Consider the following 7,003-nt stretch of genomic DNA (forward strand, 5'->3'; position numbering starts at 1 on the left):
AATTTTCCGCTGCATGTAGATGTTGTCCGAGATGTTGTAACATCTGGCACAACATTTAATTCTGATAAAACACGAATTTACTATTTTATATCATATTCTGATATTTTCATTATTTTCGATATCTGTCGGACGAAATAAACCTAACAAGTGGTATCAGAGCCAACTCTTGATATACTAAGTGTTGATTCTGGTTTTTGTTTTGTTTGACAGAAATATTTAATGGACATTACGTTTGCAAGTGCAGCACTTCGACCACCAGTCCTTGATGGTACTAATTACAGCTTATGGAAGGTCAAGATACGATACTACATAAAATCCCTAGATGAACGGGCATGGCAGCGCGTTATCAACGGATGGTATCCACCAGTCGCAACAGACCAAGAGGGGGACAATCGACCAAAGCCTGAAAATAACTGGACTGCTGACGAAGTGCAAAATTCAAACCATAACTCAAAGGCTTTGAACGCTATATTCACATCGGTTGATATGAACATGTTCAGTTTAATCACAAACTGTACTTCGGCTAAAAGTGCATGAGATATCCTTCAATGCCATTGTGAAGGGTCAGAGAGTGTGAGACGAACCAGATTAAGGATGCTTACCTCCAAATTCGAAATGATGAGGATGGAGGAATCTGAAAGCATACTTGAGTATGATCGACGTCTACGAGAGATTGCTAATGAGGCATTCAGTGCTGGAGAATCTATCTCCAGTGAGCGTCTAGTAAGCAAAATCCTCCGTTCTCTGCCTGAAAGATTCAATATAAAAATCTGTGCAATAGATGAAGCTAAGGACACGTCTAAGATGTCAGTGGAAGATCTTATCAGCTCACTACGCACGTTTGAGATGAATCTGGATATGCAAAGAAAGGACAAAGGAAAGACAATTGCACTTCAAACTTCTAATGAGTCCTACAATGAGCTTCTACAGATATCTCAGGAAGTCAATGATTCTGATCTCTGCGAGGATTCTATCTCTTTCATCACAAAGAAATTTGGGGATTACTTGAAAAGAATCCGGGAAAAGAAAAAAGATGTACAACCTTCTAAATATTCTAGTCTTCCTGAAAAGCCACAAAGGTTTCCTGCAAAGTTACCAATTCAAACTAGGAACGAAGGCAAGGGACAATTCAAATCAAGGAAGTCTGATTCGGTGCAGTGTAGAGAATGCCAAGGATTCGGCCACTACGCCAACGAGTGTGCAAACAAATTACGCAAGAACAAAGGTTATAATGCATCCCTGAGCGATGAAGAATCTGATCTTGAGGAGAAGTACACGGATGAAGACAATCAAACCTCCCTGACTGCACTACTGACAGAAACCCGCTGGCTACAAGTGAATCCCTCAGGTGTTGCCCTAGGTGTTGCTACACCTGGCTACAACATTTGTGAAAAATCAGTCTGTTTCAACTCTACAGTTTCTGGAAACTTGAATGAAGATGATCTGGAGGCTGATGGTGAAGAACTTACTCTTGAAAGTGTCCAGGAGCTTTATGAAGAACTGTTTGAAGATTGGACCAAAAGAAACAAGCTCAATGCGAATCTGGTAAAAGAAAATGCCGAACTAAAATCGGTGGTAAAAGAAAATGCTGATCTAAAAGCAGTGGTTGCTAAACTCGAGGTAATTTTGAGCAAAAAGGATTTGGAACTTGGAAAGACCAGAGAAGATCTTCAAAAAGCAACTGAAACCTTGTCCAAATTTAGCACAAGCTCATCCAAGCTCGAATCCATTCTTCTGATGGGAAGAGATGACAAGAAAGGCTTAGGGTTCAAGGACAGTGTGTATGAAACAGGTGAATCTTCCAAACCTACTGTCTTTGTGAAAGGAAAAACTGGAACGTATACACCATCACACACTACATCTTCAACCAAAAGCTCTCCACTGAAAAGACAAACCGCTGCACCTATCCCTAAGAAAAGAAAACGCAGGTATGTATGTCATTATTGTTTTAAGCCTGGTCATATCAGGCCATACTGCTTTAAACTCAGGGATGATCGCATGAATCAAAAGTCAAGCCAGATGCTGCCCTGAATGTTGTCCAACACTCTTCGCAACACCTCTTATCATCGACCTACAGTAAGACAAATTTGGGTCCCAAAGGTAAAAACTCACTGCAAAGTTGTCTACACTTCATTAAAAACTAACACTGCAGGTCATTGGTAATTTGATAGTGGTAGCTCACGCCACATGACGGGCTCTAAAGAACATCTAATCGAGTATGTTGAACAAAAGTGTGGTAGAGTGACCTATGGAGGGGGAGCAAAAGGAAGAATTGTAGGAAAGGGTACACTGAATGTTGAAGGACTTCCAAAGCTCCACAATGTGATTCATGTCGAAGGATTAAATTCAAATTTGATAAGCATAAGCCAATTGTGTGATGATAATTTGCATGTCAAGTTTGATAAACATACTTGTGAAGTTTTTGATGAAACTAACTTGTGCATTATGACAGGTACAAGGTCTTCGGACAATTTCTACCAAATATGTGAAGAGCTTTCATGCAAACATGCAGAAGTTAGTGAACTCGACTTATGGCATCAAAAACTTGGACATGCTAGTTTCAAAACCATGAAGAATTTGAGTAAGTACGATGTTGTACGAGGTATGTCTAACCTATCATTTAATACACCGTATGTTTGTGGAGACTGTCAAAAGGGTAAGCAAACTCGCGTGTCACATCACATGTTGCCCCACTTTGGGACAACATGTTGCCTCGAGTTACTACATATAGATCTTATGGGTCCCATGGAAGTTGAAAGTTTCGGAGGTAAGAAATATTCCTTTGTGTGTGTAGATGACTTTTCACAATTTTCTTGGATAATTTTTATTAGGGAAAAGTCAGACACTTTCGATGTGTTTAAAAAATTGATCACAAGGATTACAAACTTTCATAATTTGAAGGTGAGAAAGATAAGGACTGACCATGGTAAGGAATTCGAAAACACTTCATTCTCATCTTTTTGTGACAAAAAAGGTATTTCATATGAATTTTCTGCACCAAAGACACCACAACAAAATAGGATAGCCGAACGTAAGAATATAACACTTCAAGAAATGGCAAGGGTGATGTTGACTTCAAAGTGTATTTCAAAGTATTTTTGGGCAGAAGCCCTTAACACCGCTTGCCACATTTCAAATAGAGTGTATTTGAGAAGTGGTTCGACTATGACATCGTATGAGATAATTATGGGAAAGAAGCCTAACCTTAAATATTTTCATGTTTTTGGTTGTGTGTGCTATGTTTTGAATGACATGAATAAACTTGCAAAATTTGATTCAAAGAGTGATAAGTGTTTGTTTTTGGGATATACAACTAATAGTCGAGCTTACCGCATGTTTAATTTACGAACTAGGACTATTATGGAATCCATTAATGTTGTTTTTGATGACTGTGCAGATTTGAAAAAGAAAACAACTGAAGATAATGTGGAAGACCTACTGGAAATTCCAATCATACTGGAAAATACAGATGTTGCCTCAGATGTTGCAACATCTGACACAACACTTGACACTGACGTCACTGAAGCTGAGGACGGAACGAATAACGATGATGGACAGAATATTCCAAGTAAAATTCAGAAAAATCATCCATCATCTCAAATAATTGGAAGTATGCATGAAGGTGTCCAAACTCGAAAGAAAGAAAAAGTGGATTATCGAAAGATGGCTGGACTTATTTGCATGAGCTCCTTATACTCACAGATTGAGTGAATATCTACTGGTAATTGGCTTCAAACGAGGTGAGGTAGACAAAACTCTTTTTATTCAAAAATCTAAAGGTGAGATTCTTATTTGTCAAGTCTATGTTGATGATATAATCTTTGGTTCCTTATCTCAAAAGCATGCTGATAATTTTGTTTCTTTCTGTGTCACTTTCAACTGCTGAATCCAAATATGTGGCATCAGGAAGTGGTTGCACTCATCTTTTGTTGATGAATCAAATGATTGAATACTATGGACTTTCAAGTGAAACTTTAGTTGTATACTGTGATAATTCTAGTGCAATAAACATTTCAAAAAACCCAGTACAACACTCTCGAACCAAACACATTGACATTCGACATCACTTCATTCGAGATTTAGTAGAAAAAAGATTGATTCGGATGGAATTTGTTGATACAAATAACCAATTGGCTGACATATTCACAAATGGATTAGAATTTGAGAGATTCTCCAACCTTAGGAAATCTCTCAACATGTGTTATGTCTGATCATTCATAGAAGTTGTCTCAGATGTTACAACATCTCGGACAACACCTAACATGCATGTGCATTTCTAGGACTTAGACATACTGCATTTGCATTCATACTGTTATATGATGTGTTATCACAATGTTGCAACATTCCGGTGCACTTACAATTTCTTGTTCAATTTAATCTTTAACACACTTGGACATGATTGATGATCTGTTTGAATCACAAAGTAGTTGAGGGATGATCATGCACTTCATGACATTGACTCATACGAAAAGTGACTTGAAAAGATTAAAAATAAATAAATAAATAAAATCAATTATACATATTGCTCTGTATCAGAAGAAAAGATGGGAAAAAGCTACCTAAAAGAGTCCAATGAAGACTGTGCTTTTAGTGTGGGAGCTACCTCTTCTGAATTTAATACAGAAGGCAAAAATAGAAGAAAATGGAAAAAGCTACCTAGAGGAGTCCTAAAGAAGACCGTTCCTCTAGTGTGGGAGCTACCACTTCTATGATCAAAAAGTTGATAAGTCTCTAAGTGTGCAAAAAAATCGAAATATATTTTGAAATTGGACGTGTTGTCAGAAGATGTTGCCAACATTTGTGACAACATTTCATTTGTGAACATATCTCATATTTGTTTTCATGTTTCTATTTCTGTTACATTCTGTTATTAGACATAAATAGGTCATGCATAAACATAACATTGTGAATATTGTTGGTCAAGAGTGCATGCGTATTTCAATTGAGAAAATTCGATGAAAATCCGGATTTTGCTAGAACTCCAATATTTGTGATTTTGATGGTTCAGTGGTGTTAATTCGATGTGGGTTGCAATTCTGGAATTTTTTTTGAAATGATTTTTGACGCAATTATCTCAGTAATTTTTTTATAGTGATTACGAGCTAAAACTGATCTTGTCTCCTATGAGAACTTAGTTTCTGACTATCATCTGGCTATGGAGGTGGATGTCCATTCTGGACAAAAAGGGGGAGAAGATGTAACTCAAACTCAAGGGACTGTGAATTGAAAGGATCACATGATACCATCTATCTGATACCTTTGCTTGATTTCGTTTTTAATGTTTTGCCTCTGCTTTGTTAAGGTTATGTTTCCCTGATGTGTTTCTGTTTTAATGAATGTTAATGATTTTTGCAGGTGTTGTCTCAGGTGTTGCTAACACAACGAACAACACCCATACTAACTTGATTTTATTCAGGGGGAGAAAAATTCTCATATTGAGGGGGAATTAACTGGAGCTTAACTGAGAAATTGAGTTTGATTTGATTTTGTCCAGAAAGGCAAAAAGGGGGAGATTGAAGGGAAATAAGTTTTCTTTATTTAATTGATATAATTTCTTATCTTAAATAATTTCCCTAATATTATCTTTTCTTTGTTGATTTGATTGAGTATAATATTTAATTGTGGTTTTGCCTTTCTAGATAATTATGTTAAAATTTTATTGTGATATAATATCATGTGGAATATTTTGTTTTACTTTTCTAGATATTATCTTTGTGATAAATATCTTCTAGATATTATATTTATGATAATGATTTAATGAGATATGATATCAATATTTGAAAAGAGTTTATTTCTAATTAGACTCTCACTTTCCTTGTGAAATAGGTTTCCTTGAAGAATAAAAGTCTACATCTATAAATAAGAGAAAAAAGACGTTGTTGAAGCTCTCTCTCACTCTCTCTTCTCTTTCTTGTGCACAAGCCTTCTCGATTATTCATACACGCACTTTGGAGAGAGCTCTTGGATTGAGGATTCACGCATACTTTTAAGAGAGAGCTTTTTCGATTTATATGGTTTTCACTCTTCGCTTGGAGGTTTTCATGAATGCATAACTTATGCACTTTTGCACGTTCAGAATTTCAGATAAAACTTTATTCAAGAGACGTTGCTGTTTTGAAGAGTGCTGGTTTACGTGTTGCCCTGAATGCTGCCAACATCTACAGACAACATCTGTAACGATATTGGCTGAAGATCGTGTTTAGCTGCTCGTGTTTTTAGGGATCTCGTTTTTGCTTTCTTATTCATGTTTTAATATTGTTGGTTGTTTTTAGAAAGCTTTATTTTCTCAAAGTGTTGAGGAAATTGATTTTTGTAAAAATCACTAGTGATAGGTTTGTGTAAACGATTTGGTTTTTCTAGTGATTAATTTTTGCCATAAGGCACCGCACAAGTATTTATACTTGTGCATATTTAATCTTGTACATCTATTTATTTAAAGTGAATTTGTGTTATTAATTATCTGCTGCATGTAGGTGTTGTCCGAGATGTTGTAACATCTGGCACAAGATTTAATTCTGATAAAACACGAATTTACTATTTTACATCATATTCTGATATTTTCATTATTTTCGATATCTGTCGGACGAAATAAATCTAACAGTATGTTTTGTCAATAAATTATATTATAAAAACGCCTTTAGTTAGAAGTTATGTTAAGTCATTTATGTTTAATAATATGTCTTTAATATTTCTTTAATATCTTTGCGTCCCAAGAAAACTCAACATCGCAATATTTTATACTTTCGGAGAACATTTTCATACAGGACTTAAACCAACTTATTCGAAATCTCCATTGACCAAGGCATCAAGTGCCATCAATCCACGACACCAGAAACCTTTTTCATCGTACAAAAAATCGTCTCTCTTAAGTTCAAGTCGTTCACAAGTTTTTTTAATCCAACCAAAATAAATTTTTACTTGTATTCCAAATAATGGTTCTGGGATACATGCCTTGTGTTTGGTCAAAAAATGAAATTATAAGCATCTACGTTTGACTCAAATT

Source organism: Primulina eburnea, chromosome 4 (assembly GCF_022965805.1).
Source record: "Primulina eburnea isolate SZY01 chromosome 4, ASM2296580v1, whole genome shotgun sequence".
Lineage (NCBI taxonomy): Eukaryota > Viridiplantae > Streptophyta > Magnoliopsida > Lamiales > Gesneriaceae > Primulina > Primulina eburnea.